The sequence below is a fragment of the Cupressus sempervirens genome, chromosome 7 (genome assembly GCF_028749045.1).
Source record: "Cupressus sempervirens isolate cs-2001-9-10 chromosome 7, ASM2874904v1, whole genome shotgun sequence".
Classification (NCBI taxonomy): Eukaryota; Viridiplantae; Streptophyta; class Pinopsida; order Cupressales; family Cupressaceae; genus Cupressus; species Cupressus sempervirens.
The window spans coordinates 293,727,324-293,747,203 of NC_143124.1; the positions used below are offsets into that span (position 1 = coordinate 293,727,324).

The 19,880-nt window shown below is 35.3% G+C and overlaps 1 pseudogene; it reads left to right on the forward strand.

Annotated features, from left to right (window-relative positions):
- Window positions 1-13,374: 13,374 nt before the first annotated feature.
- Window positions 13,375-13,980, forward strand: LOC149546574 (phosphatidylinositol transfer protein PDR16-like; annotated as a pseudogene).
- The last annotated feature ends 5,900 nt before the right edge of the window (window positions 13,981-19,880 follow it).

A 19,880-nucleotide genomic window follows, 5' to 3' on the forward strand; every position in this document is an offset into this window, starting at 1 on the left:
GGGTTTGGGTTGCTCTAACATCAATTCCTGAATCTGCTTGGTTTTGAGCGATCTCTATTGTTTTGCTTCAATTTGTTCGACTTCTGGAGTAGGCAGTGACTAGGGTAAGTATGCCCTACGCTAGGATTGACCAAGTTTGGCAAACATTCATTCAACAAATAAAAAATCAAGCAATAGATAGGAACAACCAGATAGAAGTTTTTGATTCTCAGAATGTGATACTTGCGTCAAAGAGTGTGTATGTTTTACAAATGTTTCGATCAGTCACTTCAAACACATTAATACCCTAGATGGTTGTCTGCAAGGCTGACAATTGGTTTAGCTAGGGAGTCCTTGATATACCCAAGGTATGTTAGGCCCAAATTTGTAGATGAAACCAAAACAATGTCACATATCTGAGAGGAGCGGTAACCCACTTCTCCTCTTTCACTTCTCAAGGGTATAAAGTTCCTTGAGGCTTAGCTTGAGTGACAAAATCTTGATTCCAAGAGAGGTGTGTTTGGATTTACCTCCCGATCTTTATACTCCACCGGAACGCTAGAGTTGAGGTCTTCCCAAGGGGTGATGAAATCCCCAAGTAGGCCTCCTAAAAAGAGAAATAAGGTTTTGGATCCTAATCTTATGCACCCAAGATGGCCTCGAAAGATGACAAGGGGAGAGAAGACTTGGATGACGTTGGGCTAAAAAAAATGTTTGTTCTTTTACCAACTGACTCTTATGTGTCCTGATCTAGACCTTGCAAGCACTCATGTTTAAGAGACAATGTTCAATTCCAACTTTGAAATGCACCAACAAAGAAAAATCGATGAAAGAATGTGAACAAGAAGAAGAGTTAGGGTCAACAAGAAAGTAAACCTGTGCACCTAGAGCCCCTCCACGTCAAGTATCGATTAATTTTCTTTAAGACATTCAAGAGTTGGTGTGATTTTGTTTTAAGCCCAAAAAGAAAGATGTGTAAAACTCAGTTTCAAGCGCGCACCCGGAGGCCCTCCATGTCAAGATTTGTCCAATTTTAATGCACAATGAAGTGTTAGTGAGACTAATGCTCATTCAAGAGATTTTCCAACTTAGAAAAACCACTAAAAAAACAAGTAAGTGAAGTTTGATCTTTGTGGAGCACTTAACACCCTCTTAGGTAGACCCATCCCCATAGATGGCATTGAGATTGCAACCAATGTTTAAATTGATGGGTGATTAAAGATGGTGAGTCTAACTACAAACTCACTCAAAGCATCTTTAATAGTTTTTATAACTTAGAAAATTTCTAAAATGTGGAGTTAGGTTCTTTTTATGCCCAAAAATTGGAGTGTGAGATATTGCAATGGTTAATTGATTTTTTGCATTCAAGATTGTGTTTGTTTGTTTTAATCATGCATTCCAAGAAAAACTTTGATTTTAATCCATGGCATTCAAGATTGTGTTTGACCAACATTCATTCAAATAAAAATGTGTTTAAGCATGCAAGTTCATTTTTCAAGTGCATTAAACCATGTAAAGAGAACCTGCAAGAAACATGGTTAGTGGTTTCATAGATGCTCCAACCTGCAAACCTACAAAAAAGCCAATTTAATTAGTAACCCAAAAATCTCAAAATTTGAAACTTAACTATGGAGAAAATAAAATAAACTTTTTTTGTTCTTTCTCCTAGGCGTAAAAATGCTTAAAAAAACCTCTACTCTATGGAACCACCAAAAGTTAAAATTTGATTACAAAGTGCAAAAACAAAGATGTTAAAATAGAAATGCAACAATAATAGGTGGATATGAAAGTTCATCAGGCAGAGATGCCAAACTGTGGAGACACTAAACTATGGAGACGCTGATATGCGAAGATGACATAAAAAGAGGTGGAGATGACAGTTTGGTTTGGCAGTGCAAAAAAAATAAAACTGGGCAGAGACGCTGAACTGCGAAGATGTTGATCTGCAGAGATGACAGTTTAGGTTGTTGATGACAGAGATGATAGAATATTAGAGGCAGTGGGGGAGATGATAGAGTATCTGGTGGAGAGGATAGTTTGCAGGCACGGATGCCAATCTATGAAGATGATAGTTGAGGTTTCGCATACAACAGTTCACCAAGCGCAGATGACAGTTCACCAAGTGCAGACGCCAATCTGTAGAGATGTTGATCTATGGAGACAACACTGCGTGAACAGAACTAAAATGAGCAGATTTTTCAAAAAAAAAATTTATTATTATTTTTGAGTTTTTAGAGGGTATGTTTTCTTCCCAAGTGTGTTCTTCAACTTGCAAAAATAAGTGAAACATCCTACAACTCACTCAAACAACAAAAAACATTAGATTATTAGAAAAAACAACATATAGATAGAAATAGATCATTAAAAGATCGATAGTGGGGTCCCACCGGGCGTGCCAAAATGTATACACTAATATGTTAGCAAGAAACACTAATCTATTAAGAGAACAAAGCATTAACTAACAAATATTAATATAACATATAAGAGAGACAAAAGAGGAACGCCTAATTAGGAATGTGAGCCAAATGAATGGACTCTCCCAATAGGAATTAGCTCTTTACTTGGTAGATGAGTCTAAATGAAAGATTAGTATGCATGCTCAAAGGGCTTCAAGTTTTCTTCAATGGTGGAGATAGGTAATGGCAAATTGGTAGCTTTTTGAGCTCTCAATTTGGCATTATAAGGGTATGGTTAAGGGCTTTGGCTTCTCAAACTAGCATTATAACTTTGGCTTAAAGGTTGTGATAACATGGCTTGGGAGGGGATCCAATTTATAGGCTAAGGGATTAAGGGATGGAGGGTTAAGATGCAAGGAGAGATGAAAGCTTAAGGAGGGATAGGATGCACTCAAAGGGGAGCACATGGATTGTGCTTATTTAGCACCAACCAGGGAGTGACGCATGTCACAGGGTGAGTGGATGGAGGCAAGGAGATGGATGAGTCAACAAAGGAGGCAAAAGGCCTTAAAGACCCTCATAAATGGCTTGTAAGAGCAATGAATGGGCTTGTAAGAGTCTTGATGGCTTTATAAAAGTAGTGAAGGCTTGGTGGTTGGGATATTTTGGGGGGAGTTGAGATTGTTGACTTTGCTTGGGTCTTAAACTTGTTTAGGGAATGTGACAACATTAGGGGGAGGATTAGGCTTGTGTTTAGGATTATATTAGGGATGTTAGAGATGTGCAAGTGGATGGCATTAATGAGGTTGGGTGAGTTAGTGGCTAAGCTTGGTTAGTATGGGTGGATGGGGTGGATTACGCTAAATGGAGGATTAGGGTTAAGTTAGGGGCTTTTAGATTTGAGGGATTTATTTATCAAATATATTTATTTAATAAATGGGGATTTTGGAATTAGATAGGACAATAGGATTTAATTGATAAATGATAGGTTATTTGATTTATCAATTAGGACTATAGATGATTAATTAAATTAATCAGCTAGGGGATGGCAAAGGATTAATTAAATAAGAATTTAATTAATGATGCCTTTAGAGATGGCTAAATTAGATTACCAAAGAAGTGTAATCAAATTTAGGTGTCTACAGGAACTAGTGCTTGGATGAAGTGTACACTGATTTGCACTATCCTTCATGTCCATGTCAACATTAGCCAGTTTCTCTTTTATTTCCTTGGTAAAGTTGGTGGATTCACTAAAATTTACAAATGAATATAAAAAATTATTTACACAAATCACTAATGTAGAAATTAAAGTAGATAATTCTACTTGATCTATTGTTATCTTCTATGCTACATTTTCTAGCACTTTATTCTCAATCTTCCTTTCATCTTTCATAAGGATTTTTTCCTACCCATCAGTGTCCTCATTCAATTTATGCACAAGATGAATTAATTGATCAATGGTAGGGACTTTATCATTTACCTCTATAGATAGAGATCTCTCTCAACCCTTAGCATTCTTTTCTTTTCTCTTTTCTTCCATAGCTCTCCCAAAATGTCCATTTCTTCAACAGATAGATTTGATTTGTCCCAATTTGGGATTATAATTTCCTTATCAAGATCAATGGTATCAACTATCATGCCTTTCCCTTTCCTCTTTCTCTTCATATTTGTAGAAGGTATTACATCTTTTACTTTGTCAATCGAGTCCTTCTGCTATTGTAGGTCAGTTGGGACTTTGGGAGCCTACTATTCGGTTGAGACTATGGGAGACTGCAGCTCAGTTGTAGCTATGGGGACCAGTTTCTAAGTTACCTTTGTCAAAGAACTTGGTGAAGGTAAAACAAATTTCACTTCATAGCTCGATTGAATTGGGTTCAACATAATGGGTTGCTTCTCAAGTGCTACCTTAGATGGTGTGGTAGGAAGTGATGCCATTACCTCTACAACAATCTTCTCAAGATCACAATCTTCAAATGTCTGAATCTCTAGAAGAAGTCCTTATGCCTTGATGTCAAAAATGTTCTTTCCATTGTTTATTGTGGACTACATGACATCTTTTATACTATTTCCAAAAACTTGAAAAAAATTTAATCTAGGAGTTTGTTTGATTTCATTTTCGGACATTTCCTCCTCAATTTCTTTATTAGAGAGATTAGGCATGAAAATCCTTAAGGCATTCTCTCTAATATCCTTCTTTACTTTTACTGAATTATCCCAATGGTGTGAAACAACCTTTAGTAGATTTTTAGGAGCATTTCCTTTAAGTTCAAAAGGGTCATATTTTTGTCTTTCTATTTTCTTAGCTAATGCTTCGTAAATCTATTTTTTCTCCTCTTTTATTTTTGTGTAATACTTAAAGTATTTAAATCCCACCATACCCCTTTCTTTCCTTATATATTTAATTTTTTTCTCAAAGATAGGGGGTGCCTTCTTCAAAGATATAAAATTGGAGTAAATTGTCTTCATCTTCATCATCTTCATCTTCATCCTATAGCTTTAGTTTCTTCCTTGGTTTTCTTTTCTTTGAGGTAGTAATCATAGGAGTAGACCTTGAAGTTCTCCTTGGTGCAAGCTTGGATGGGGTATTCACCTTCTTTTTGGGAGGTTGCACTACCTCTTCTTCTTCTTCACTTTCCTCTTCCTCTTCATCTTCCTCTTCTGCATTATTACCCTTTCTTTCAGTGATCATGAGTGATGAGTTTGATTTTGCAAGTTTCTTTCCAATCCCTTTTATCCTCTTCTTTCCTCTCCTTAGAATTTTAAGGATATCAATCTCAAGTGAGTTTCTTTTTTTAGCTTCATCATATGTCACAAAATAAGTATCCTTGGGATCCACTAGCTCATTGATGAGAGACTCAACAATATCTCTTGTCTCATAAATATTTACCTCATATGATAGAGGTTTGGCCCATGTTGTCCTAGGTCTAACTGCCTGTATGAGAACTCTATCATATTCAACAAGGAAGAACATATATTTCTCATAATCCTCTACAAGTTGCTGAGGGATCCTAAGTATGCTTTACATCTATTGGCCTAGAGTTTTTCACCTTGTTAAAATCCTCAAATTTCATTGTGAAAATCTAATGTTTCCCCTCTAAGGAATTAGGGTTTGCAATTATAATGTTTCTCTGTGCCCTAGAAAATCCCTAATTTTTGTGCCTTATTGTCTCTTTTTTTCTTAGGTATTTTGAAATTTTTTTAATGTTCACACCTTTGGTTATGGTAGGAGATTTAAAAAACCCTAGATATTACTATAAAATGCTTTGAAAAACCCTAGTACCTTTCCAATTTTATTTTATAAGTTTTTTCTCTGATATTTTTGAAACCATTCATGATTTTTTTTTCCTTAACTCATGACTCTATTTTTAACCCATAGTTGTGTTGCGATTAACATGCATCCTACAAATTTCCTATTCATTACCTTCTTGGTGAGTTATTATTGTAACTATTGATCTCATTGCAAATCTATAGATGTCACATTCTTGAAGTTTGAAGATGCATAGATTTTAATAAAAGAGAAAAAGTGAGAGAGTAACACCTATCATGTGGGACCTAAGGAGATGCAAAAATCAGTTGTAAAATAATAGCCCTACAATCTTTCCAAGATCAACATATGTCACATCCTCATAGAATCAAGATGCTCAATGTTTAATGAAAGTGAGAATGTGAGATGTTGATGCATGTCCTCGTGGGGGGCATAAAATATTACTTTAAAGTGTTCTATTGTAATGTGAAAGCTACCACACCCATATTGTTTCCTAAGTTAGATTAAACTTTCTTTCCTGATCGTTGATTTAACTAAGGGTTAAGAGCTATCACATCCTCGCAAGATGAAAGTGTTTAGTCTTTAAAGAATGCAAGAATGTGAAACATTTCCATGTGTCCTTGTGCATCCCCAAAGCATGGAATAAAATGTATCTTTCCTAGCTTTTGATTAGAAGGAAGATCAATGTCACTCATAGTCTCGCATAATGAAGAAGCAAGTATTCTAAAAAGTGAAACAATATGAAAAATTAACAAGTGTCTTTGTGGGCCTATATTGCATCCAAGTAGTCTATAGAATGGGCATCTTTGCATCCATAGATTCAGATGAAGATCAACTATGTTCGTATTCTTAAAAAACCAAAATGTGAAGTATTTAACCCAAGTGAGAAAGAGAGAATTCGGCACATGGAATTTGTGGAACTAGCTTGTGTTATGAGTTAGAAAATCATGATACCAGGGTAGAGTGTCAGATGGCATACTTTGATTCACTCTATGTACTGAGTATCAAAAAGATTAATATTTTCTTCCAACCATTAAATTAAGATAAGATCAATGATTATCACATCCTCACAAAATAAAGATGTTTGAAGTTTACCTAATGTGAGAATGCAAGAATTTTCCATGTGTCCCTATGGAACAAATTTTGAATACATCAGTAGGCAAGGATCTATGGTGCTTGCATTTTTTCATAAAGAAGATGCAAGGTTTTTATTCAAAGTGACAATGTGAGATGATGATGCATGTCTTAGTGGGCCCATTTCTTTAAAGGAATGTAAGGAAAATAAGGATATTTCTTAATCATAGGATTTAAAAGGATCAACACTGGTTGTAGTCTTGCATATAAAAGTGTTTGAGTTTTAACCAAAGTGAGAATATGTGAGTTCAAGATGTGTCCCACTAGGTAAAAGGTGATGCAATTTTGGAAGTTTGAATCATAGCCATAATATTTTGCCTAGATCAATGACTAGTTTTCAAATTCATAGCACAATATGCACAATTTTACTGTTGGAGCATTAAAGGTGTTTCAAGGCAACCTTGTGCAAAATAATTTTGCATAAATTCTATAATCTACTTCATAACCTATTACAAATTGAAAGGGATTTGAAGCATAATGAATAAGATCTTGGATTTTTGGGTTTCCATATAGTGAATTATTATGAAAAATTTTGTAAGTCCCTAAAATGTTTTTGTCTAAAGATTCCTTGTTTCAAATTTTATTATATTCATAAAAAATGCCTCCACAAAAACATTTTTCCACGAAAGATGGATTATTAGCATAGAAAGTTGCATGACAATTTTCTCAGACAAGTACCCCTTTCCACTAATGAAACAACCAAAGGAAAGGAATTGGTTCCCAAGAATGCTAGACTGATAATTAGGGAGGGTTTTTATGAAAAGGAAAACTAGTTGAGAGATGCAGAGACAACAATGGGTGGTTTGGAGTTATTCATAAAATGGTTGTCATGGAGAAAATGTGATACCTCACTAAGTAATTCCTAGGAATTTGACATTGGAAAGTTGGTTATCCCTGGTGTTGTTATGGATGATAACTAGCTGACAATGTTGGCCAAAATATATGATCCTATTTTGAGGTTGTGAAGAAACATGTTGGAGATAACCTTTTTAGGGTCACAACTAAGGTAATCAAAGAATTCTTTATGGTGAACCCTAACCATGCATTGCATGAACAAATTGACTTGGATGATCTACAACAAATATATGATTTTCAAAGAGTATACCTTCAGGGAGGACAATTACAAGAAAACTTTTTAAAGGTAGGGCATCTTTCACTAGTAACATCTCAAACCCTAGAGCCCTTACTAAAGTACTTCAATCCTAAGGAATAGGCCATCTCCCTTTGAAAAATCTTTGGCATGGATGAGCAAGATCAGATTTAGGGGTCTTTAGTCTTTATGATTGCTCAAACTTTAGAGTATGGTATAAGTTCTATTTTTTAATCTTACTTAGCCAAGGAGATGCACAATGGGCTCATTGGCATCAACAAGGGTAAGCCTGAAAAGCCATTTTTTTGGTATTCATTTTTATTTACATGTTCCTATATAAGGGAGTTTTTGTCTTTTTAGAAGATGTGAAACTAGAGTTTAAAAGGGATGGGGACAAGCTACCAGTTTAGTTTTGGAGTGTAGACATGATGTGGGAGGTCATAGATGCCATTTTTGTCCATTTTGAAAGGTACTTTACTTCAAAGATAAGGATTTTGTTAACTAGAAATAACCCTAGGAGTTCCCAACCCTTATTAGATTGGATTGGACCTAAAGATCATACTAAGGGTTTGGAAGTTAGTCATAATTGGGGGGATAGTATCCCTTACTCTATTTCAACTATATTTAGAGTATATGGTTTTCAAGGGAAAGCTCATGTCCTTCCATACCAAGTTCTTTTAAAAGTAGGAATTGTGGAATTCTTATGGTAGATAGTAGGACTTGAAGAGAGGGAGTTGGTAGGAAGATCCAAGGGAACAATCTTTCCAAATTTTATAGTCATCCATAATTTTGTGCTCACTAAGGGAGGATGGACACACATAGGTAAGTTCCTAGACAAATGTAAAATGACCTAGTCCCATTCTCATTTTATTGATCCAAAAGGTTTCTATGATATGTTCAAAGAAAGGACTAAGGCCAAATAGTATGAACATATTGTTTACTTTGTTGAAGATATTACTAGGAATGAATTTTCTCTACAAGAGAAGGAAATAAAGAACAAAAATTGGAAGGTATATAGTAGGGTTTTAGATTTTTTCAATGCCCTAGATAAGAAGTATGACCCCTTAGCTGATACCAAAAACTAAGGAGATAAAATAAATAAACTCATGGAACATTTTGCTGGGATTATGAAAACTCTAAATGAGAAGAAGGAAATACTGATAAAAGCATATCCAGATAAAGCTAGCAAAGTATAAAAGAAAATGACTAATAAAGTAATAATAAACCAAAGGCAGTACACCCATAGAGGAAAGAAGGCTATGTAGTGGCCAGTAATATAATTGTACAACCCATTCCACTCTATAAGAGGCACTATTAAAAAATCTCACCCTTAGCACCAACAACATAAAGGAAGAAATTAGAGTAGGGATCTTCATCAAGGGCTAAAGAATATTCTCCATCCAAAACCCCTCTCCATTTTGATATTTAAGACTCCTTGAGTGATAAATTAAAATAGATAGGGGGTCATTATGACATTTTGAGAACTCCATTGGAAGTAGAGGAGGGATAGCTGAAGAATCTCACATGCCACTCTTAGCCTTTGCTATTGAAGATTTCAAAGGTAAAGAGATGGATCCTTTTGTGGACCAAGCTGAATTTTTGTTTTTATGTATTATGGAAAATTTATGAAATCCAAGGCCGTCATCCAATTTTTATGGAGTAACATTGAAAATTTTGAGGCAAAGTGTAAGAAATAAAAAACAAAGCAACCTAATAGACAAGACTATGATATAGAAGAGGAAATAAATACTAGTTTGATGAAAGAATTTATTTAGATAACCCCTTCATGAGAAAGGAAACTACTATAGGATTCAAGAGTGCTCATACTTCTAGATTAGGACATTGCTAATGAAATGATTTTTTATGCAGTGAGAAAAGAGAATGAAACAAAATTTAGTATTGAGGAAGAGGCCAAGGAAGCCCATAAAGGGGTAAAGTATAGAAATGATCACAAGGCCTTAGTAATATGGTCTATATAGAAGAGAGATAAGGCAAGAGTCCAGGAAGTTTTAGATGCTAAGCACATCGGAAGCCTAGTGGTGTACAAGGTTGGAGAAGTGGACTGTGAGAAAGTTTCTCAAATGAATAAAAATGTAGCTGATTTTGGTCTGGAGGTAGCTGCAAAAAACAAGAAAAAATTTCTTGAGCTAAATGAAATATTTTAGAAGGAACTAGAGGCATATGATGAGAGGGAAGAAAAATTTATGAAATGGAAAGAATAATTACAAATTTTTAGAAGCAACAAGGAAAGAGAAAAGTGGGGAAAGTACCCAGCCAACTTCAAATTTTTGCTTCCCCTACCCCACCACTTCCTGTTGGTCCTATTGTGGAAATACATAGCACACCCCAACATCAAGATTTTTATACTAAAGATGAACTAAATGAAGAGAATTCAAAAATCTTGGCATGGAATGTAGAGTTGGGTGTGCAACATGAAGAAAAAATAAGAGATACTAACTTGAGTTTGGTGGGTAGAATTAAGTGGCATCTTTTCTATTTAGTATTGTCAAGGTTGGTAGATAAATGGAAAGAATTGGATAGAAATGAAGAAACTTTCAAGGAAATATTGAATAAATGGATCAGTGGGGATGATGTCATCACTACTCTATATTCCTTTGTCATTAATATAATTGATGACTAGATTAAGAAAACTTTTGATCAAGAGATGTGCAACAAATGAAATTGAAAATATTTTTCTCAAAATATCTCATTGGGAATTTTGATCTTTTTCCCCATCTACTAAAGAGCCCACACATCATAAAAAGTAAGGAGGAATGTGGAAATGAGCTAAAGAAACTAATGAGTATCAAAATGAATAATGTGGTTAATAAAGAAAACTATATTTGATCTGCCAAAACTATCAAATAATTTGTTCATGTCTAGTAATTATATGATTCTTTCCAACAAGATTTTGATGAGTTAAATAAATTGGGAAAATACATCTTGAAATAAGAGAGAGAGAAATCTTGGAGTTTAGCTGTCTAGATGACACACTTTTTAGCAAATGGATGGAAGAATGTTCTTTAGCTTCACAATTTCTATAGATGGCATTTGAGGAAAGGTTCATAGAAAAGGAAATAGTTATAAAGGAATTACAATTAATTGACAAGGATGTCCAAAAAAATGATAAATAAGAAGATCAAGAAACTACTATAGATATCCAAGTGTTAGAGACAAGCATAACAGAGGAAGAAAAGGTGGTCCCACAACCTAAGGAAATGTAAGAAGAGAAAAATCAATCATCAGGTATAGTGGAGGAACAAGAAACTGCCAAAAAAAAATTAGCCACACCATAAAGAGATTAATGAAGGAGTCATTCTGTTACCAAACAAAATGTCACTAGTATTCTAGTTTTTCATGTGCAACATTTGAAAGTGACCTTTTTGTCTTATATGTAGTTATATTATTCTAAGGACATCTGTCTTTTTCCCTCTAGACCTAATCTTATTGCAAATCATACTATATAAGTGAGTTTCCAAGGCTAGAGGATGGTCTGAGTTTCTTTCTACTACACTAAGTTTTTAAATTTTGAGTTGGCCCTTGCATACTATAATTTTTTTCTAGATTTTAACATGAAAGTTAATAGTTGTTAGCCTACTTGTGTTATTTTTTCATAGGGACAAGCATTGAATTGTATACAATTCAAAATAAGTTAATACAAATACAAAGAGGTAGTTGTTCATCCCAAATCTTGTCTCTTCTCTTACTTCCATTTTGTTCTCTAAGATTTAATAGAAAATTTTATTAAGTTTTAGTTTGTTGCCTGACTTTACGTCACCCATTTTCTTTTGGCAATATTGGTCAGTTTAGTCAGTCTTAAGTCTAGGTCTAAGTTGTTATAGGTAGTCCATCCTTGTTGGGTTTCCCTTTCTCTTGATCTCTCATTTATTTTTCGGGTGGGTTGGTTTAAGTGTTGTCATGTCGGGTAGGTGATAGCTCCTAGCCTGACAAGGATATCATGTGTTATTGATGATCTTCTCAGATAAAGGATATACAAATCTTTCTTATTTCAGAGATTCATGGAGTAGTATGTGCAATATGGAAATACATTTGGTTACTAAGGGCTCTACAAATATAGAAGATCTCCAAGTACAGAGGAATCCAAATTGGCAATGGTCAAAATGCTTGCACAATTGCAGCTTGATGACAATAGAAGAGAGGCCTTCATTCAAAAAAGTGTAATTGATGCTTTGAAGCTAAAGGGGTGCTTTTGCTACTTCTCTTCTTAGAGAAGCCTAATTTAAATATGAAAGTCAAAGCTACAACTATTCTAGCAGATTTAACTATGGAGCATGGAAGATCTTTTCTTCTTTGTGATGACAAGACACCAATGGAAGCATGCAATCTTGTTTAAGCCATCATGAGAATTCTAACTTTCTATGAATTACCAATTACAGAGAATTTGACATCTGAAGGTGTTGTTATTATTGATGGAAGCTTTAGATGACAGTGATGTTGTAGGATTGATTCAGGACAATGATAATAACCTTCAAATGATTCGAGCTTTTATCAAAATGGCCAATCCTCCCTTGCAATATCAAGCTATACAATTGGTTTTTTTTTAATGTGCAGAGATTGATGGTTTTGTCTGAATGGATTCTCAACATGTTCAAAATGTGGCTGTCACATTAAAGTAGAGAATTTGAAGTTGAAAAAGTTCATGTATCTATATCTCATTAATCATGCAAAGAATATCATGTTGATGTTGAAGGTCGAGAATCAAGAAGGTGTAGTCAATTTCGATGAGATTTTGAAGGAGTTAGATGCTTTCATGGTTGCCCATGGAGATCTTGGTATGGAGATTCTAGTTTTATATATATATATATATTTGGCACAGAAGAGAATGGTCATGATAATGGAACTTAGATGTTACTTTATCAATGCAACAATGATACCAACATTGAAGGACCCAGATACATCATGCTTCATAAATAAGCAGGTCATTTCCATGTTTCAATGTTTTGGAGGAATGTGAATTGGAAGTGATGTGGTTGTAACACCAGAGTAGATGTGAAGAACTCGTGCCCGATAAATAGATAGATATGGCTTGAAATTGATCATCAAGTTTATGAAATAAGACTGTTGATGCAAAAGAATAGCATGTGGACCATTTAGACATATGTCAAACATGCAATGTAAGTTCAGTTATTTGATGTATACACACAATGAAAATATGAAGCCATATTCATCGACCCATGGTGTTGGTGCATCTTCTCACCAAGTTCAAAGACTTCATTCTAAGCATGAAAGCTCAAAAGGTGATAAATGACGATTTCATAAAATGCCACCATTTTAATCCACTACCACATATGATGAACATACCATATGGTCATCAGCACTTAAAGAAAAGTGAAGGAGTCAATTTCTTTAGTCTTCCTCTCACAAAATACTTTTGCATCAAACCTTAATAGGCTGGTGCGAATTCTACACACCAGTGGAGTAACAAGTCTGAAGTTGTATTTCTTGATCATTCACCAATGATGCTAGTAGCATAGACTTCTTTCAATACGATGAAAGTTAGTGAAGATTTTCTTGACAAAAATAGAAGAATTTCCATTGTGATGACCCTTGCAAAACAAAACACTACATCTCAAGATAATCAATTGCGTCACCTCGTGTATCTCATTGAAAATGCCATCATCAATTTATCTTCTGATCAAGAGCATATGGTTTGGCTCATAGACTTCATTGGTTGGTCCTTGTCAAATTCTGTGCCAATTAGAACAACTCAGGAAACTACAAATATTCTACAGAACCATTATCCTAAAAGGTTAGCGTTGGCAATTCTATACAATCCTCCAAGAGTTTTTGAAGCCTTTTGGAAGATTGTCAAATATTTCCTTGATCCAAAGACATTTGAAAAAGTTAAGTTCATTTACCCAAAGAACGATGAAAGTGCTAGAATTGTGCCAAAAAACTTTGATCTGGATAAGCTTTAGAAGGTATTTGGAGGAAATAGTGACTCTCAATACAACCGTGAAGAAATCTCAAATCTTGTGAGACAAGATGAGATAAAAACTGCCCAGCAACAGATGTTAGATAGCAACCCCAATGACTTGAATGGTAATGAAACTTCACAAGTAGATATCAAAGCTGATGTGAATGTCCAAGGATGATGATCCAGTTTTGATCAACATTATAATGTTCAAAGGTGCAGAAGTAGGAATGTTGGCAGTGACAATGCTTCTTTGTTGAGTCCATTATGCAATTATCATTCAATATACCAAGATCAAGTTGACTGATGGAGTCTTTTCATTTCATAATCTTCAAGGCAGATCAAAGGATGAGATAGAGTCTTTTGGGCTTGTCCTTATGTGTAATTTCAAAAATATTATTCAAAATCTTTCCAAGTCTCTAAATTCAAAGCACTTCATATTCTCATGAAGGCTTACGCTGGTGTTTTCTATATAAGCTATTGTAAAAAATGTAACAAGGGGTCAACAAATTGTTGGTATGAAGGGAGATTGCAGAGACAATCATGCTTGGTGTCAATTCTTTACTGTCCAAGAGCTTCCCTTTTCTACATATAGTCAGAGAGCTAGAGTAGGGAGAGGGGCACATTTAATTTCTGTAATTTTTGTTTCTTGCATTTGGGGGGTTTTCTATTCCATTTTTGTAATATATTTGATATTGAGTTGTAAGTAGTAATGATTAGAGCATCATTATTTTCTATGTTCATAATAAAGAGAGATCTTTTGTTAAATTAGAGAGTTTAAAAGGGGTTTTTCTGATTATTCACAATTACAAAGTTGCATTAATCGATTTCGGGCATTATCTTACTCCTTAGAATTGGATAACAAATGTGTTGTGGATAAGAGGTGTTTGTAGCCATTTCTATTACAGGAACCAAAATAGATGACCTTCTGGTCTAATTTCATTTACATTGCATTTGCATTTGCATTTATTGAATTCATATTGCATCACCAATGTCGAGGAGTCATAAGATGTGTGAGTTCTCGAAGTTGGCTATGTTTAGGATCTAAATTTTGCCCGAGTTAATCTTGCCGAGGATTGACTTCGTTTTCCTCTCTCGTTCTCGGGTTAAGAATGCACAGAGTTAGTTTAAGCAATAAAACAAATTCATTGCATGTCATTTCATAAGGGAGCTATACCTTCCAATTCAGAGGAAATCTATCAATCTCATGATAGATTATCCAACTATTGGCATCTAATTGTTCTTTTAGATTTGGGCATTTTGAGAGTTTATTTAAAAGGACAATCTATTTACCAACACAGTTATAGTTCACTTTGAATTATATTTCAATTTACTTTTGCTAATAATCTAATGGGTTATGTAAATTTTTAATGTGAATTGGAAGAACTTTATGGTTTTCATTGAAGATGTGATTGTATATGCAAAATGTAGCCTCAGAGTTCACACACACACACACACACACACACACACACTTCAACATGGTCTTGTATGCAGATTCATCTTGAGATGAACATGAGACTATTCACTTGAAACAGATCTAGCAAGATGACTTGTTGCCTTCTATCTAGAAGGATTTTTCCTATTTAATATCCTTAGATTTAAGGTGCAGGCAACCAAACCTTCTAAGAATAATCTAGAATGAATATGAAATTATTCTAAGAATATGTAAAATAAACTATATTAAATGTATGCATATTAACACTATATGATATTAAGATAAGAAATGAAAGTCTTGTGAAGATATAAGGAGCTTGAATATGTATTTCAACACCGATTTGATAGAAAATAATTTCCAAACTCCTTAATGACGAATTATGAGTCCTTTAAATAGAATTTTTGGAATCCATCAATGGTTGAAATCAACTCAGATTGACGGTTAGGATTGAAGTACAATTTCAGTTATAGTGGAAAATTCCAAATTCAGATGGAGTTAATTGCCTTAGATGTTGAGTGCAAGAAATAGTTAACTCAGATAGACTCTAGTGTGAGAGCAAGTGATTTGAATCACTTCTAATTCAAGAAATAGTTAACTAGGAATTTCCATTTTGAACTAAAGATTAGAATTTAGGAAAGATATTTAACTTAATAAAATGAGATATGACCTCATAAATACTTTTTTCACTTAATTGAAAAATTACATTACATTAATTAAAATAAACATAATTATTAAATTAAATAAATTTAATTCTTTAGTACATTAGCCTTAGATGATAATTTAATTTAATAAAGTATAAATACTTTAGACTAAAATAAATTTAAATCAAATAGTTTTCAATGCGACTAATATGAGTAAATACTATAGGAATTAAATAATAAGTATGATGAATGTAGATTAGGGTTTTCTGCATCTAACAATTAAGTCAAGTAGCGAATGTTAGAACAAGAATTTTCCTAATGAGATAAGACTCTAACTTTGATCAGATAGGCCAAAACTGGTATAATGGAAATAAGCCAATTTTGGGGTATGACATTTCACCCCTCTTTGAATGAATGTGTGACCAGCATGTTCAATTCAAAGAACATTAGAAAGCATGATGTGAAGATGAGATTGGTTTCAAAGTTCATGATCTAGAGACCAATTGATAAGCTTTTAAGGACCATCTCCAAAATAGAGTTTGATCCTAAGGAATCTAAGCATAACGCATAGATACCCAAACTGATAAGCATTCTAAAGGTTTCCATCAGAATGAAGTTTAACCTTTAAGGATCTAGACAGAACATCTAGATACCTGAGATCGATAGCATTTAAAAGATTGTCTCCAAAATGGAGGTTAACCTTTAAGGATCCAGATAGAACATCTAGATACCTGAGATTGATAAGCATTTAAAAGATAATCTCTAGAATGGCAGTTAACCTTTAAGGATCCAAACAAAATGTCTAGATACCTGAATTGATAAGCTTTTAAAAGATTATATCTAGAATGGAGGTTAACCTTTAAGGATCCACACAAAATATTTGGATACCTGAATTGATAAGCTTTCAAGAATTATCTCTAGAATAGAGCTTAATACTAAGGAATGTAGATAGAATGCCTAGATACCAGAATTGGTAGCATTTAAAAGATTATCTCTAGAATGGAGCTTAACCTTTAAGGATCCAGATAGAACATCTAGATACATGAAATTGATAGCAAGATCCAATCATTTTTCATAGAACCATCCTTAGAACAAGGCTTAATCCTCAAGAGTTAGGGTTTAGACTGTCCCTATACATGTCCATCAAACTCTAACAAGAACTGTTATAAGCTATGATTTGCTAATAAAAAGATGATGGAGATGGGAAAGATATTAGACAGAATGGGAACAAGATGCCCCGAGTGATAAAGATTCAAATTGATTTGAAATTTAGATTCAATGATGTAATCATCCTACCCCCTCTAGAGCGAAATTGAAAGATGACACACCCGAAATATGATGTAAAGAAATATGTTTGAGATATAGAAGAGATCCAAGATTCTGTAGAATGTAGAAGAAATTTGAATGATCGAAAGCAAATTTAGTGTTGATTTGAAGTGATTTGGAGATCCAAAAGACCAAGTTTGACGAAGAGTTAATGAGAGTTGACTTTTTTCCAAATTTTTTTAAAAAATTTTGGAGATTTCAGAGTTGAGAAGATTGTAAGAATCACAGAGTGTTAGAAAAATGTGGACTACACAAACATTCGATCACGTTGGTCCCAAAAATTTAAAATGCACCTTTGGGCTGCTTAGGTGTGTCAAATTTTGAATTCAATCTCAAAAATGGATCCAGAGTAGTTGAATTAGCTAGGAGTTGATTTTCATGTAAATTGGAGTACTTTGAAAGATTATGTCAACAGCTATATAAGGGCCCAGGGGTCATTTTCAATTCATTTGCACCTTTTGTCTTTAGTAAATAGGAGCTCTGACAGGAAGATGGTAGTGAACATGAGATATCATTGTCTTGAGCACTCTCGATGACATAGCTGATCAGTAGACTATAGACCTCTAACCATCCTTTGTACTTTCATTTTCATGCATTTCAAGGTCATTTATTGAATTGGTAGCACATTTGTAGGTAATCACAATCAGTCTTCACACGAGACTATCATTTCTCACATGAAGATGGTCTTTTCTTGCTCGAAGATTCACCAGCCTAGGATATCTTTGTGTGTGTCAATGGGGATTCTTGCGCAGGAGATACCCACTTCTTATGTGAAGAATGCTAGAATTTTGTGTGGGTGCTTGTCGCCTTTTGGATGAAACTATCCCTCTTTGCATGAAACCTTGTTTCTTGGCACTATAGGATCTCTTTTCACACAAAATTTTGAGCATTTGCGTGACATCACATTTTTTGCATGAGGACATTTTGTCTCACACAAAGATGCACATTATCATGCAAAGAAATGCATTCTCATGCGAGGAAATACATCTTTAGGCAAAAATTTGTGACAATAGTGTGTTCAAAATTGCATTTTTTTTTGTTTCTAGATTGATTTTCGCATTCATTTCTTCATGGTTCTGATTTGTTGATCAAGTACTGACCATTTTCTTGTCACTGTTGTTGGGTTGTGTGTATAGGAGGTCTTCAATGATGTCTCATTCAGATCCCACTATCCACTGCATGGGGCTTTGTTGTAGAGCTTGGATGTAGCAGACATGGCTTATATAGACAGATTGGGACTCAGTTATCTATGTCAGATCCCAGCATTGGTGGTGAATCATGGCCTGCTGACTACCTTGGTGGAGCATTTCCATTTGAAAATGAACACATTTCACTTGTTGTAGGGAGAGATGATGATCAATCCTAAGGACATATTCAAGATACCGTGGATCCCCTTCCATGGGCTGAGAGTGACCTATGACACGGTGCCCCAGGCAAGGACAGAGGCATTGTGTATGATTTTTGGGAGATAGTTAGCGATTGGATGGGACATCACCTTGAATGAGCTTGTCCACACATATGGGTAGACACATCGATTGGCTGCAATTTTGTCCATATTCCTTAGCTTCTTCTTGATACCTGACAGAGGGTGGTATGGAATGGAGTTTGGATGGGGCATTATGTTACAGAGGATGTTGGATGCACCACAGAGATTCGAGTGGGGCTAGTGCATGCTTGCCCATATGTTTTATGAGATGCATGAGGTCGTGTGCCACGAGCTCAAGAGTATGGCTAATGGTGTGTATATTCTATAGGTTTTGGCATGGGAGCACCTCCTAGTCACATGACCTATTTTTGAGGATGCTCGAGAGCCTTGAGAGCCATATATATGCAGATACAGGGGACATATTTCCCAAGCAGGGCTAGCGAAGACAGAGCACTGGCGAGCCCATCTTGATGACCTAGTCTCCATCGTATGGCAGCATTGGTGAGAGATAGAGGATTAGGATGATGCTCCTAGGAAGCTAGGCTAAATATTTAGCTCGCGACTATTGGTAGGCAGGACATCACAAATCATTGAGCAGTTCACCATCAGTCGAGTATGGGGGTAGAATGGGAGGTAGTAGGACATCTCCCAAGAGTTTTGTACCTATGCATGAGTCACGAGGGATCAGATATGGGGATGGCTGGTGAGGCTAGATGCAGGGCAGTCGATGATTGATGTGTGCAACCTAGTTGCAACATAGTGGGACTACCATCTAGAGGTAGTAGATGTAGGGGTGAAGGCAGCATATCAAGCATATCATATCAGTCACCCTATCCCATGGTTCATAGATCTCTTGAGGGGAGTAGCACCAAGCCCATAGCAGGCACTAGCATAGCATCCACATGATCCTCCATAGTGGGCTCCTGAGTAGTAGGTTCCATAGGGCCCACTACTAGAGGTGCAGTAGAGAGTGAGACAGATGGAGATCCCTACATGGTAGATGGGATAGGATCGAGGGGCCAAGGCTAGTGGCGAAGGGCAGAGATGACGATAGAGGCCGAGGGTGGAGGAACAGGCAACCACTAAGCAAGCACCAAAGATGCTTGATGAGGAGATGCAAGAGAAGCCTACCACATGATCTTAGGATACATACCAATCACGGATGGAGCAGATCCAGCAAGCTTCCTGGCAGATTGAAGAGTTATATATTGCAATAGCGATGAGGGATGCATGGATGGTGAAATGAGATCAGG